General features: G+C 42.5%; 1 pseudogene; it reads left to right on the plus strand.

Annotated features, from left to right (window-relative positions):
• The first annotated feature begins 799 nt into the window (after nucleotides 1-799).
• Nucleotides 800-919, plus strand: LOC136662870 (5S ribosomal RNA; annotated as a pseudogene).
• The last annotated feature ends 15,912 nt before the right edge of the window (nucleotides 920-16,831 follow it).

Here is a 16,831-nt window from a genome sequence, read left to right on the forward strand (position 1 = left end):
TGGAGAATGCACTATGAACTGAACAGGGTCTCACCTATATTAGGTCTTGGAAGCTTCTTGGAAGCTCTGGCTAGTAGTTTGTCTCTCTGATGTGGGAGTATGCCTTTAACCTTTACTTTTGTAGGTTTTACAAACCTACAAAACCTGTTTTATGGGGGAGTATGCTTTTAACCTTCATTTAGTGGGTTTTAGCTTTCTACTTTAGGTCCTGTGGGATCTTTAGGTTTTTGTGTTTACCAGCCTTAATTTTCTTCTCTTTTTATCTTTAATAATGCCCTTCATAGGTGAGGGTGAAATGCCAGGGAGATCAAAATTGTATGGAACGTGGTCTAGAACCTTGGAAACTTGTGATCACAAACAAAGGTCAGTATTATCCAGAAATATTGACAGCCACTCTCCAAGGTTTCAGACAGGAATTTTTATCTGCCTTACTCTACCGGGGAATAAAAAACTGTGGCTTTCTACATACAAAACATCAAGTGGTCTACCATGGTGCTACAGCCCCTCTTGGGATCTATTTAAGGTGCTTGTTTGGGGGGGGCAGGGGCTCTTGCCATCCTTCCTCCAGAGCCAGGCGCAAAATATCGCAGACACCCAACCATAAGTTGACCCCACAGATAAGTCCAGGGCAGGTTTTGAGCCAACAATCATGGAATTTTCTATGACCCTTGGAAAAGTCAGGGGTTAAACTTAGGGGGGTGCCTGACTATAGTTTTGTCTGATTTTACCAAAGGGCAGATACTGAAAAATAACCCACCACTAATTGTTACCTAAGAACTTTAGTCTCTAATTTATTAAAAACAGCAGCAACTGTTACCCTGCATATGCCTGATCTTGTCTGATCTCGGAAGCTAAGCAGGATCAGGCCTGGTTAGTACTTGGATGGGAGACCGCTTGGGAATACCAGGTGCTGTAGGCTTATACCATAGTCTTTCGAGACTGAAGGTTGCCAAGCATATTAAAAACATAGTAAAAAATCATAAGATACATTTTTATACTTTTTTAAATTCTGGTCTTCACCACCTTTTTGTAAACACTATCAGAGTAAGTGCACTGTAAACTACATACCAGTAAAACAGTGGTTCCCAACCTGGTATTCACGTACTCCCAGGGACACTCAACAGGACCTTTAGGGGTAATTGAAAAAGAATGAAATAATGGCAGAAAAAGGCAGGCCATGCTCCAGAATGCACGGTCTGGAAGGGAGGTAGCTAGCTGGCTGTGAAAACCTCACCAATAGCTAGTTTTTGGTCATCAATTCATCTATGAACCAGTGATTGAAAACCAGCGCAGTAAAAAAGCTGAAACATAATGTGAAAAGTGATCAATCACCCAGAATTTCTCAGCACACTTCTGGTGCAAAACTGTGCAAAGGCAGAGTCTTCTGTTCTTCAAACAGATAAAAAGAGAAAACACTGTGATAAATACATGAAGTCTGGGCTTTCATATAGAGGAGATGAAGTCTTGTATTATTAATTACAAACATTTTGTTAATATGAAGGGTACAATTTATGGAAACGGGCTGCCAAGGGATATGCAAGTGAAAAAGGTTGGGAACCACTGCAGGAGAACCATGAATCAAATCCACCTTTAAGGTGTCTGGTGTGTTAAGCCAGAAGCTCTACATACAACATATAACACATAACTGAGAGTATGCAATTCAATTCACAGCAGAGAGATGACATATTTGCAACCCTTTTTACTCAGAAGTAGACCCACTGCTTTCCATGGGTGTTATTCTTAAGTAATGGTGCACTGAATTGTAGCCTTGGAAGGAGGGTCCCATTGTGGTGTTTCAAAAAACAGACCTGCTTTGCAAGCATTTGCAAAGCAGAACCAGGCTGCAGCAGAAGGAAGGAGAATAAAAGGTTAACTTTGGCTGGAATGTCCCTGGAAAGTGACTATAGCCAGGTGCCCTCCTGAGCTGAGCAACAGCTCAGCTGAGAAAGGAAACTGTTCAGAGTTGAAAGGCTCTGCCCTCTGATTGACCTGGAGATAAGGCGAAATGATAACTGGAGCTTGATTACTTAGCAAAAATTTCAGATACTATAGGTGAGTATCTACGGTAGTTCATATCTGTGGTGCAAAGCATAGCCAAACACAAATTGGTAGCTCAGGAGGCTGGGCCAATCACCTAAGGCACCCCAAAAGCCAAACTCCAGGTTAACTTGCATATACAGGTACATAAATACATCTGTAGGACTACAGATCAGAAAATCAAATATAAAACTCCAAACCTGGCCACCAGAACTGCATAAAGACCTATTAAAAGACAACCAATACGTTACCACCGTGGTTGAGAGATCACCAAGAAACACGATTCCAATCATAGCAAGGATGTTTTTTTCCTCAGGATGTTTTTCCCCCACTTGTCCCTTTTTTTCAATTATGGGAAGCCAGAAAATCTGATCAATTTACTGCCTACCATTAGATCCTGATCTGACTTCTGCCTGCTTCCATCCTTAAGAATGATGATCCTACTGCCGAAAATGAATTTCAATTATCCATCCCTTTATAGGCACGAACAAGGGTTCACAAAGGCTGACTTGACATACTCTTGCTTATATTTATGGGTACAAGTGTCCTCCAACCTTCTGAGTCCTCAAGCCCCATAAGACAACTCAGAACAGAGGCAAGGTCTTTAATTTGTGCTGGGCTGTGAAGTATCATACATAAACCAACAGGAGTCTCCTCCAAGCAATTTAAATCTTCTATTTCTGAGACATCTTCTATTTCTTCTTCTATTTCTGATTTTCTCTCCAATTTGCTGAGAACGTGGGGAAAGGACCTGAGTGCTTCTCAGTGTTCTGCTTGCTGAATGGCATGGATCATTTACCCCTGGCAATCAGGCAAGTGGATTTGTTGCAGTCTGGCTATAACATAAGAACATAAGAACAGCCCCACTGGATCAGGCCATAGGCCCATCTAGTCCAGCTTCCTGTATCTCACAGCAGCCCACCAAATGCCCCAGGGAACACACCAGATAACAAGAGATCTGCATCCTGGTGCCCTCCCTTGCTTTTGGCATTCTGACATAGCCCATTTCTAAAATCAGGAGGTTGCACATACACATCATGGCTTGTAACCCGTAATGGATTTTTCCATTTATAAGAAACTTCTTATAAGATTTTGATAAGAAGCTGATGGTCAGACAGAATTGGCCCATTTTGCTTACCACGACTGGAGTCAGCTCTCCAAGTCACAGGTGGACATAAGAACATAAGAACATAAGGACAATATTTGTCTCAGCAGAGTTTTGCAGTCTCTTAATCTTCATTCTATTAAACATTTTAATCTTAGTTTTTGGTCTTTGAGTATTTGAGGATTAGAAGAAAGAGATCATGCCTTGCATCCTCTTTCAAATATCAAAACTATCCATATTACCACTATAGCACACTGCACAGCATCAAGATTGTCTGTGCCAACGGCACACAGACATATTCACTTAAAGTGGCAGCAGTGGATGACATAGATGGCACCGCCATTATTCAGGTATTGTGGTTATTCAGGTATTGTGGCTGGTTTTGTAAATGTGAATGGGTGCTTGTTTAACATTTAAATCTAAACAGGAAGCAGGGGGGCTTTTCTGAAGTCCTATCTTGTTCTAACAACCACAGGGAAGCCAATTATTCATGACACAAAGCACCCCAATTCAAAGTGCTTTGGTAGCATTAGCGCATTTTCTATGTCATGAGTCTGGAAAGGGGTGTGTGTGTGTGTGTGTGTGTGTGTGTGTGTGTGTGTGTGTGTGTGTGAGAGAGAGAGAGAGAGAGAGAGAGAGAGAGAGAGACTGCCACTGGTTGGTATACATTAATATTTTGCTGTGTTTCTTTACAGGAGACTGATGTGGCCTGGGGAAGTTAGAAAAAGCAATAAAAACTTAAACAGTATTTGGATCGCCAGAAGATCTGGTCCCCTGTGGGTTATTTAAACAATAATCTCTCCTAACCTCAGCCAAATGCAGGTTTTAGTCCCAAAAGACTAGACCAGACCTCACCAATAATTCCTGAAGAGGGAAGCAAACATCTTTTCCAAATAGATTCCCCTGTAAGAGGCCTTCGTTTCCATTTGCCTTGTCTAAGCAGCAAAGGAGGCCAGCGACCGCCAGAGCAAAAGACATGTACCTCTTCTTATGGGGGGGGGGGGAATATACATCCATGTAAAAGCAAACAGTCTTTTTGGATGGGAGTCATCACCTTCAATTTGTCATTAACCTCAGTGACAATAAGCTCATTTGGAAGTTAAGTGAGTAGCTTCAATTAAAAAAATGGGATGACTCACAACAGTCAAGGAGAGACCAGCCCAGTGCTAATAAGTTGCCCTGTGGGCATGACAGAAATATTCAGTATAGCCCAATGTACTGGACAATTTCCTCATAACATTAATGAAGTGCAAAGGCATTAGGCTTTTGTGAACCCATTTGAGCCAGCTAGAGCTAGTTGCAAGGGCAGAGCTTATATACAGCAGGTTGCACTGTCCGTGCAAAGACACAAAACCTACCTAGCCACCCAATTTCTACACTATGTCATTAGCTGGTCACTTTCAGGCTGAGTCAGGATATTTTGCCCTTCTGCCTGAACGCTCATAACTGGGTGATCTATTTTACCTCGTCATACTGAGAAACTAATTGCTTTTCCTGGGTCTAAGCAAGTAGGACAAAACCACCAGCAGCAGCGTGGGTCAAGAAGCTTTAAAAGGTTTGGTGTAAGTGTAAGTGTTCAGGGGCTAGGAGAGGACAGCATTACAATCTCTTAGGGCTGAATGGCAAAAGGGACAGTGGTTAGGTCCTCTGGGGCTGAATGTACATTCACATCCCCAAAGGTTGTTTGGTCTGAGGAAGTTACATGGAGATGAGGTTTGCTAATCCAAAAGCAGGTAGGGGAGCTGGACCATTGCACTGATGGCTCTGTGCTCAGGACGAGGGGTAGGTTCATTGAGAGTTACCATTCATAAAGAGATGTCAGAATCCTGGAGACTGAATACACTGAAGCCTGCAATGCTTTGAGGGAAATCACAGACTATGAATCACACACACAGTTCAGAAATCATACGGAAGATGGTCACTTTGATAAACTTATTGCCCATTTCAACTCAAGTTATTGCTTTGCGTCCTGGGTGTGGGAGCAAGGGGTGCATTTTATTGGACATTTGAAGGAAATGTCTTACATTTTTACACATCTTTTAGCTTTTTACAGGCTTGATTCCTCTGTGACTTGCTCTTTTATTCTGTCTTTTAATCTGACTTCTGTTTTTATGGCCTCTGTTAATGTGTTTTTAAATTTTATCTGCCATGTGTTTAATGTTTTTTAAAATCTGCTTTTTTTACATGTTGTTAGCCGCCCTAGGTTCCTTTAGGGAGAAGGGCGGGATATAAATTAAGTTGTTTATTATTATTATTATTATTATTATTATTATTATTATTATTATTATTATTATTATTATTATTAAATAATCAGGGGAATACTGGACCTTATCCGGACCTTACCCTTTTGCTTATGTGACAGGGCTAGTGAGCACACTCACTCGCATCCTTGGAGCACACTCTGGGGTGATGCTCGAGTCGTAAGGCAGACTGGTGATGCCCGAGCTCCGGTTTGGGTGATGCCTGAGCTCGCTCGGAAGCAGAATGAGTAAACAGGCTGAATCCACAAAGTGCCAAATCCCTTGAGGAACTTGCATTGTTCCCCGACTGACCTTTGTACTAGGCTAGAATGTAGCTGAGGAACTTACAGTGTTTACCTACTGGACTTTGTACTGGGCTGAGAGGGAGGTTAATAAAGGAAGACGAGGAGGCTGGCTGGGTGTGTGTGAGTGCTCTCTCCCTTAAGCAAGCCAGCCTGGTCTTGCTCCCTTCATGAACCCTAAACATGTGAGTGTGTCTTGATTGCTTCATTGCTTGAGACATTATTATCGGACATTAACCTGCATGTACTCCAACAGAACCATTTGGCTTGAAAAGGACAGGCTCACAGCGAGTGAGAAACTGCTCGTGTTTGCCTTCACCAGCATCTGTTTTGTGGTCTGGAAGAAGTCATTTGTACAGCGGGCCTTGACAACCCTTCATTTCTCATTCAGGTCAGATCTCTCCATCTTTCACAGCAAAATGAAAGAAACCAACCAATGTTTCAAAACACACAGACATGACCGAAGGACCATCTTAACTTACAAACAAATTGAGACGCCTGTTCCAGTTCATGCCATTTTCCGATCACAGTGACAATGATGTCTGCAGTGCATGATGAAGACCATACACTGCTGAAGAGTTCAAGGTTGTTATGATGAAGTCAAACTTCATCACAGGAGCTTATTTTTCAAAGTCGTCTCCATAAACTTATGTGTTCCTTCTATTTCTTCATGAAACTGCTCAGACATACGCATGCATGTACAATTAGAAGCTTAGATAATAAAACCTTAAATTTATTTATTACATTTTTTTTTCCCAACTGGCAGTCCTAAGCTATACTTACAGTGCAATTCTATGCGTGTATATGGGAAGCGAGACTCACTGAATTCAAAGGGACTTACTCTGAGGGAGGTGCTTATCGGATTGTAACCACAGACTGTAATCATATACATACTTCCCTGGGAGCCGATTCTATTGAACTCAATGGAGCTTAGCATCTTCACATGCTGCAGCCTGCAGTCTAACACTTGGTGTATTTTTAATTGTTTGAATGGATATATATGACTAAATATCATAAATATAACAAACAGTACAATTTTATGTGCTAAATTATACATAACACATTTTGCATTCTTAAAATAATTAAGTATGTTTAATGTGAAAGTATTACATTTAGTTCAATATTTCATACTTGTCCCCCCAAAAAACTTTAACTATTCCAGAACTCCTGAAAAGTTTTTATCTCCAGTCTCATCCTATTTTGCTTTCAATTTTTAATGCCCAATTTGTGTGTGTGTGCATTGTCAACACACACTTGTCATTTAAATGCAGTTCCTCTGAATACCATTTACTCTCTTCTTCTTTTCCTTCTCTATTGTTGGCTTCATCTGAGCACCCTTTAGCTTAATTCAATTTGTTTCAGTGACTCATAAGATTTTTGCCACTGATGGCACACAACAGGCAAAGATGCAAGAAGATTCACACCACAAAACAAAATATATGGGCTGCTGTTAAAGCCATTCAAACTAAACCAGAGAGCCAGGGTGGTGTAGTGGTTTGGGAGGTAGACTTAGACCTGGAAGATCCAGGTTCGAATCCCCCCTCAGCCATGAAACTTCCTGGGTGACCTTAGGCCAGTCACTTTCTCACCTACCTTACAGGGTTGTTGTGAGGACAAAAGGAGGGGAGCAGCTGTGTACAGCGCCCTGAGCTCTTTGGAAGAAGGGTGGTATAAAAATGTAAACCAGTATTTCTCAACCAGTAGTATGGTATCACCAGTGGTACTTGAGGTGGTGTCTGGTAGTACTTGTGGGACTCCTGGACACCTGCTGCCCAGCAAGTAAGACGAGGAATGTGACACAACAAACAGTGGTAGAAGACTCGGTTCAGTGGGCAGAGCTCCAAAGCATCCTTTTCTGTGCCCAGGAAAGCCCTCCTGTCCACTCTGAGCCTTACTGGTGTTTGTCGTGTTGCATCTGGCTTCCCAACCCAGAAGTAACTGGTGATGATGTCATCATGATGATGATGGTGGTACTTTGAATAGGTGGACAATGTGAAGTGGTACAGCAGGGGACAAACATTAGGAAACACTGAAAGATACTGAAAGCCTGGAGGTTAAGGACATAGAGGGTAAAGAACAAGAAAAAAAAAAAACTGCCAGCAAGAAAGCAACATAGGTGGCAACTAACTTTGAAACACCATGAATGTTCAAGCAACATGACTTTTGGGGAGAAAGTATTTCACTGTAACAAATGCAATATTTAAAAAAAAAAATTCCAGAATGACAGGATATTCACCGTAGCCCTTTCTAAACCATTCTTGTATCTGTATATCCCCCCTTTTTCCTTTGTTAAGGATCAATATTAGTAGGGGAATTCAAGGATCAGACACAGCTTTGAGCCAAACACTCATCTGGTCAACTGTGCTCATCCTAGACAAATAATCACCACTAGCAAATTGTGTGCTGCTGTTGTGAGATTCCCCCCCCCATTTTGGAAATATCGGTGGAGCATTTAATTACAAGACAGTTGCCATATGTTACCAGGTAATTCCATTGTAAGCATCATTTCCATAGACAGCAAATGTAGCAAATGCGTCCTTCCGCCCTCTGGACCACACTGAAAGTGCTATGGCATTTACTCTGGGATTTACTGAGAATATTTACTAAGCTGTCACTCTCTCTCACACACACCCCAAAACGAAGCCTTAGAGATCAGTTGGGGCTCATGTTTAATCAAAGGCTCTCAAGCTGACACACATATGTCAGTAGAATAGATCCAATATTCTGCTCTCCTATTCTTTTCACTAGAGCCGTGGTTCTCAAACCTTTTAGCACCAGGACTCACTTTTTAGAATGACAATCTCTCAGGACCCACAAGAAGTGATGTCATTAAGAAGTGATATCATAGCTTGAAGTGACACAATCAATTTGGGCTTCAAACCTAAGCCGCAGTCAGCCAAAGTTCCCATGACACAGTGCACTCTTGCAGTTATTTTACATAGCTTGGAATTCAAACATTCCAGCTTGGAAGTCAAATAAGACTTGCAGACTTGGATCCTTCTCCAACCACACAGCCCCCCTTTCCTGTGCCCCATCTTCCCACCTGTTTGGGGCAAAGCACTATGCCTCTTTCCCCATCAGAAGCCTGCCCTACCCAGCAGCTCTATACCCTGTATTTTCAGCTCTGCATTTTCAATGGTGGCTGAACTAGGTGCTATGCAACCCACCGAGTGGGTCTTGACTCACATTTTGAGAAATGTTGAACTAGAGAAAGTTCTCTCTCTCTCTCTCTCCCTGTGTGTGTGTGTGTGTGTGCGCGCGCGCATGCCGTCACTCCTATCGTTGTTTTGCAACCACTTTCCTTTAATTGGCCGCCCAAGGTCTAATTCAGTCATTACATTTGAATTGTATTTCCCATGGCAAGTCCAAGTCCTTTTGTTGGCTTCCATGCTGCCATCATTACAACATGAAAATTCCAAGACTAAAGAATGTCCAAGACAACACTGTAGAAACTACTCCACCAGTGTAGGCACTACTCACAGAATCCAGGCAACGCATGAGACCAATGTATGTATACATTCCCCATACAACACGTAAAGGTGAAGCTACACGTTATGCTCATGGGGTAATGGGGTAATGTCCACGGGTAATGTCCATGTCCAATGTACCCCAAATCATGGGGTGATGTCTCAGTTGATGTCCCAACATCGTCATCTCACAACTGGCAGCCAACTAAGTGTGGAGGCAGGGAACTGTACATGTGATAACATCACGATGGAGATAAGTAACAAGTACATATTAAGAGAAAACATTTCAATGCAATTTTGTTGTATCAAGCATAGAGTTTTAATCCTGTTGCTGGACAGGATAGAATAAAGGCGAAGTGATATTAGTGGCAACCATGTATTAATGCAAACTGGCCCTGAATGTCTGCCTTCAAAGCCCTTGATACTTGTCCTTTCCTGCTGTGAAGTCATGAATTATGTTTGCCTTGCATTAATATTCTCTCTCTCTAGGTATTTATAGATTTTCCTCCACACTCAGTCTAGGCTAAATAAATACAGCTCCCTCATTGTCTCTTCATATGACTCATCATATACTTCTCCTGTAACCATTTCTTTTGCTGTCCTTCTCTATTTCCCCCCCCCCCCACTTTATTCCCCTCTGAAACAAACTGCTGAGCTTCCTTCAACCTCGGAGGTACACAAGGTACAAAAAAAGGACACAGCAATTACAATATTACTTATTGTACAATAACAAAAATTAGGAGGAATTAATGTTTCAGAGATGCTACACACAGGGATTAGCAAAATGCTCCAGAGCCCAGCAGCTGTGCTTTGGGTTGACGCACAAATCATGTGACAGAGCAGGATTTCTCAATGTTCGTTCCCATCCGTACCACTTCTCATGGTTCACCTACTGGACATACCATTAATGATGTCATCGCCAGTTATTTCTGGATTGGAAGGCCAGATGCAATGTGACCAGCACTGGTAAGAGGCTCAGGGTGGACTGAAGGGCTTTTTTGAGCATGTTGAAAGCACACGGTAGAGCTCTGCCCGCCGAGCTGAGTCTCCTACCATTGCTTGCTGCTGGTCTCACTGCCAGGGCAGTAGGGGTCTGGGGGTGTGTGCAACCCACAGTATAAGTACCACAGGTTGAAAAATGCTGTGGTAGAGGACTTTGGACGGGCTCTTGCTTTTCAGACTTGTTGCTTGTTGAGGTCCCCTCTTCTTCAAATCCTAAAGCCAGTTCAAACCCACCTGACGCAGAAGACACAAACGGAGGGGGTAATATTTTTAGAGGCGGCAACTGAAGCTGGGCATTTTGGAACTCAAAAGCAAAGAAAGCCAGAAGACAGGAACGAGATACCTGTGAGCGCTGAACACACTCCGTCTTGCTGTCTGTTTCTCCATTAAAGGCACACTAATTCATGAGAACTTGTTCCGCTGATTATATTCAAAGAGCTGCTTACCCTTAACAAGATTTCTTCACTGAGACCACTGGAAGTACACAATCAAAACCGAAGCACTGAAGCTTCAAGGTTAAAAATTGCCAGCTTCCTCCATCACTGCCTGCAGAGCACTGAAGGGGAAATTGCTTCCACTAGCAAGAGAGAGAGAGAGAGAGAAGGCAATTCTGTGCATGCATAATGGCAACCCGAGAAGCATCTGTATGTTTCAAACTGGGTTTAGGCAGAATTTGGAAAAGGTTATCTGATGTCTGGCCATCACTAACATAGACAAGATCTGGAGCAAAGGTCAGGTCCAGGGTGGCATTTGACCCCAGATGGCCAAGAGGGTGGGTGCTGCTCCACAGCCAAGCCTCACCCCCAACCAGTCCCACTTGCCATCTCCCAGAGGTCTGTGGAGGGCTGGAAAGGCTGCATGAGGCAGGTGGGACTGGTGGCAGTTGCAGCAACCCAATCGATGGGGGGGGGGCAGCTTGCAGTTGTGATCATAGACAGCACAAGGGCCAAACTGCCACTGTATTGTGTCTGCCAGTTAGCTTAAAAAATTACCCTGTTTTGCAAGGAAGCCTTGAGACACTACCAGGACCCACCTCAATGATCTTAGGCTTTTGGAGACATCAAACTTGACAACCCCTTCAAATATTTCCATTGGCATATTTCATGAGCTCTTTTCTGTCCTCCCTAGCAGATCTGCCTCAAAAACCACACACCTTAAATGCCATGGGGTGCAAATGTATAAGGGAATGTTAGAAGACAAAGCCACACCCCTGCCTCCAAATGGCCCCATTTCCTCTAACTGGTTTAGTAACTAGTTATAAATCAGTAGTTGCAGAGTGAATTTAGTAAGCAATTTGTCTAACCTTACTTATCATGTTCATACCAACTTATTGGGATGATCATCCCAATTTATGCTCATCTTATCAATTTATGATCACTTATGATTATCCCATACTTATGATCATCTCAGCAATACCAGGTTGACATTATTCCCATTTCACCGAGAGACAATTGGGACCGAACACTTTGATTGGCCTATGGTCAACTGCAAACTGAGCACCAGAGTCACGGATGTTGTTTGCTCATTGCCATTGCATTTTGCATGCACAAAGAATTTTACTCATTGAGGAAAGCATTTTTGGCATCTCACATCAGGTGTATGTTAACACAATGCAGTCCTACCAGCCACAACAGCAGCAAGGTTACAAGTAGTTGCTATACAAATAAACATTGTGAAGGGGTAAGAGCTGGCACTGTTTTGTGGCTGTCAGAATCCACAGAGGCTCCATTTATTGTCTTTTTCTTCTTTATTCCTGAGTGGAATCTAAATTCCCTTTAGATGACATTTATATTTCCCTCATCTGCGGCCTATGATGAATGAAGGAAGGAAAGAATTCATCTTACAAAGCCCTTTACAACAAAAACAAAATGCAAGTAAAATATCACACACTCCCCCCCCTTCTGTTTATACAGACAGAGCTGCCCTCTTTTAAAAAACAAAACAATGAAACCCCATGTATTGGAATTATTATATCAAGGCTGACTGGAAAATGAAGCTAGTTTTATGTACTCTTCCAAAACCTCTTGTGATATTGCTAATATGTTTTTTTTTTCCCCTCTTGTCAGGAGTAATGTGTTTTCTACAGGCCAGTAGATAGGAAAGTGCTAATGGTATATTTCCAGGAGCAAACACTCCTCTGAATAACCCTATCTTAATCTACTGTGGAGTTTAATACTAGTTATTTCATAACTCTAGAATATAAGGGCTCGCCAAAACTGTATCAGCTTAAATAAAGCAGTCTCCAACACACACAAAAATTCATGGAAGAAAAATATGTAGAAGCAGAATTTATACAGAAGCAGAATTCAGAGTAAACATGGGCTGAGCTCACGATGCAACATGCAACTCTCCTCACCGTACCTGGGAACCCATCTCCTAAATCCTAAAGAAGTATCCACAGCTCAATTTAAATATTGAAGGAAGGATTCAGCACCAGTTTAAAGGACCTCTCTAGAAGAGTTGGGAAAGAGCTGGGCAGGAGCTGTGGTCTGGGAGTTAAAGCTGTGCCTTGCCTGAAGAAGCTAAGTGCGAGTAACCCTGGCCACAATTTGGTCAGGAGACCATTGTAGCAAGCTATTGTGAGAGAACAGAACCACGAGGAATCTCTGTCACTGTTGATCTGGGCTGTGAGTAGGCAAGGAGTCAACTCTGATAAGCGGCAGGTTGGTGGAGGAGGAGTGCGGAAGTCAGCTGCCATGAAGTCAGCAGCCACACCACCTGGCTGGAACATCTGGAAGGCATGAGCCGGCAAAAGAATGATGACCACACATCTGGAACATCTGGAAGTGAAGAGTTCTAGGAGTTTCTCACAGAACATTAATTGTAAAAACTCTATTTGTACAAATGAGGTTTGGCGACAGCCTGCCTATGGGTCTGTAAAACTCTCACTCGTTGTGAGAGTCAGAAGGTGGTACAGAAACACTGTATCATCAACTCCTCTGCCTGATGCTTTTGGAGCGGTTCTCAAACTGTGGGTCCAGGACACGCCAGTGGGCCATGACCCAGTTTTTGGTTGTTCGCAAAACTGACAGGGCAGATTAGGCTATACGAGCAAGAGTTGAACAAGCTGCTACTTGGGTGTGTGTGTGTAGGGGGGAACTGCTTCCCAATCACCATTATAGTCACACTTTTTGGCATTTATAAATCAGGCACCACATCAGGTGCATCTAAAAAGTTTGAAAACCACTGCCCTAAGGAATCCCTGATCTGTCTCTCCCATCCATACATTGCATCCAGAAGGTGGACACTTTGGCCAACCAGGGGCATACCTGGAGGTGCTGCCCACCACCACGGAGGTGCCACACACCCCTTTCAATAGTTGCTCCCGACTAAAACGTATCTTACTCCCAAACATGACTGGTCGTACCCCAAGATATAAGTTGCTCTACATAATAATAAATAATAATAAACTTTATTTCTATCCCGCCCTTCTCCCTAAAGGGACCCAGGGCGGACCCAGGGGACATTCACTGACTTTCCAACAGAGACAGTGATAATTCACCCTCAAATCAATAATAATTGATTTTGAGCACAGAAGTTTGCCACGGCTTTCAGTTTCTTGCACCTGTCTCTTCACCCCTCTGTGTTACTGAAGTGCTAATAGGGCTCTCCAGTACATACCTGATTAACTCACAGACTTAATTCTGGGAGCGTTACTCAGTGGGAGGCATCAATTCAACTTCAAAGCACAGAACAAGCTTAGTAGCTGTTAAGCGTTCGTTTTGGCATGCCAGAGTACATCAAACAGCGCATATCTGCTTTGTAAGCAGTTTGGGGGCTTCAGATCAGTGACCTGAACCAGCTGCATCCAGGCTTATTCATGTTTTATCCAACACAGCAAGCACCACTCCAATTAACAACAGTGGTAGCATGTGACATGATGCCTCCTCGTGGACTGATACAACTAAGTTGCTCTTCTACCAGTGTTGGTAAGCAGCTACAAATGGTAGAAGCACTGATACAATAAATCTAAGGTAATTGCTGCTCGTGTACAAGATATTATCCATTTCTGCAACTTCAGTGCATTTATTACCTCTTATGGAGTCAGAGGATTACCACTTTCAACAACTAAGCAAACAAAAATTCACAAAATCCCCTAGTAGTATTTGGTTGTCCTTAATACGTGGATTCCCCGGGGAACAACTGCTTCATAATAACTAGAGCAGTAATCATTGTGGGATGGCAGTCAAAGTAATTAAGCACTTTTGGTTGTGTCAGCACTTACAATTAGCACCAAAATTCATTACTATCTGGTTTGGAATGTGATTGTGCCCAATTCTTAAAACTTAGAAGCACATACTAGTGAAAGGCAGGATGGTGTCAAGGTTTGGGAGACCTGGGAGATGCAGGTTCAAATCCCAGCTCAGCCTTGAAGCTTCCTGGATGACCTTGGGCCAGTCACTTTCTCTCAGCCTCACCTACTTTACAGGGTTGTTGTAAGAACAAAAGGAGTGGTGGAACTATGTTATGCCACCCTGAGATCCTTGGAGGAAGGGTGGTACAAAAATGTGAAAAATAAATATATTAAATACTACTTTTTCAGTTAGGACTCCAGTGTCTTAAAGAGTTTCAGCAAGAGGAGACTCATCCCTCCCCCGGCATGAAGAAGGTGCAATGATGGTGAAAGCTGTGTCTATTTAACCTCTGGCTGTCATTCAGCTATTTAGATTCAGCTGCCAAGTGGAAGCGAAAACCTTATTTCTGTCCCTGTATCGAGGCAGTTTCTCCTCTGTCAGTGGCCCTCTTCTTTGACACTGGAGGAGAGCTGTGAATACACTTGCATCTGTATAAGACTGCTTCACTGACAATACTGTCATAAAATAGTGAGTCAAAGTTGCCTGGGTAAAACTCAGAATGCTTAAGATTCACAGCAAATTTTAGACAAGCCGCACACCATTTCACACATAATCATTATGTTCCAACACTTTCTCTGGGCATCATCACACTTATTTTTGCAGGGCTGGTGAAGACTTGCAGTCAGTAGTGGAGCCTCTTTAACCATTGAGGTATAGACTGTCTTCCCTCCCCCAAAAAACAAAGTCAAGAAGCAGCTCCATGGGAGAATTAAACTGAAAATAAATCAAGAAGGACAGAGCTTTAGGCTCTCTAGAGCATTATGGGAACACTTACACTGAACTTAAGAACAGCCCCACTGGATCAGGCCGTAGGCGCATCTAGTCCAGCTTCCTGTATCTCACAGTGGCCCACCAAATGCCCCAAGGAGCACACAAGACAACAAGAGACCTGCATCTTAGTGCCATCCCTCACAGTTCATCCTGACATAGCCCATTAATGAAATCAGGAGGTTGTATATACACATACACTGCTATTATCTGTGTACTTTCATCCCTCTTCTTGTGTTCTTAGCAAATTTGTCACACTTGTATACAGATACACACACACCCTACACCCACCATTTCTTTTTATCTTCAATAAGCTTGCTGCACAGAAATGAGGATTCTAACATCATTCTATATCACAGTCAGCTTTGTTGTGGGTTGAAAACTTCACCCAAGTCCCCTGACCCATAATGCAATATTGGCTTTCAATGCTAGGTGAAACTATAAGTGATATGAAGTTCTCCATGGCTGGGCTAGTATAAAGTTTTCAAAGCACTTGACATTATCTCAGTCATCTTTATAGAAGTCTGTAAAGCAGTAGTATCCACATTGCTTTGCATCTCCTAGAACAGAGCTAAGGAGGAAAACTTGGAGCACCACTGTCAGTTAAAGTAGTTCCTCCATCAAAATACAGAAAAATCCTGGAGCAACATTAAGTTTTAGAAAGCTGGCTGCAGATGGGAAACCCCCCTACAGTTTGATAAAGGACGGAAACATGGAACAATGGCAGTGTGGAGAGGAATCTCTTTTCCTTGTTTCTATTTATCATTCCTGGTTAACAATATAAGATATACGATAGGAGCAAAACAATTTGATGGCAGAACATCATAAATGAAGTCTGTTTTCCCTGGAAACTGCATAACCATTTGAATTAATTTAATTTGAAATATCAAATTAAATTAAACTGTAGAATAATCCCCAAGGGAAAGCATATTTCATTTGCAATGTCTTCTGATGGAGTGCGCTCTGCCAAAAGTTTTTGCTATGCATCTGGCTTCAAATCTAAATTTATTGCATTAGCTCTGGGAAGACTTTTAATAGAAAGTGAGAGATTAAAAGGAGGAAAAAGACTCAAGTTGCATATTGGGCAAGGAGAAAAAGAAGCAACAGTGTGAAATGGAGCCGACTGTGTTAACAATGGGGTAGTTCAGTTCAAATGTGCAAAGAGACAGAACATTATCCAGCACAGGATGTATGTGTGGTGCAAATGTACATGCTGCAATGGCAAAAGAAATAAAATATGCTTTTGAAGCTATAGATTACCTTCATCCTAGAATTCAGTATGTACTCCATTGTCAAGTTGAAGCAAGTTGATTGCAGCAGGCTGATCATATATATCCCACTATAGGCTTTGGAGCTACCCATCCTATCTACCTACATGTTGCTTTACTAATAATCCCACAACTTCCTGGTTTACCTTCTTCAGGGTCCCTCTCTCCCAGAAACGGCAGCTTCATTCTTGCTTCCAATCACACTCCATAATATGCTCTCCAACCCTAAGTGAGTAAGTTTTTGGAGAAGGTTCCCCACAAGCTTAATGGAAACTTATTTTCTTCAC

The sequence above is a fragment of the Tiliqua scincoides genome, chromosome 11 (assembly GCF_035046505.1).
Source record: "Tiliqua scincoides isolate rTilSci1 chromosome 11, rTilSci1.hap2, whole genome shotgun sequence".
Taxonomy (NCBI): Eukaryota; Metazoa; Chordata; class Lepidosauria; order Squamata; family Scincidae; genus Tiliqua; species Tiliqua scincoides.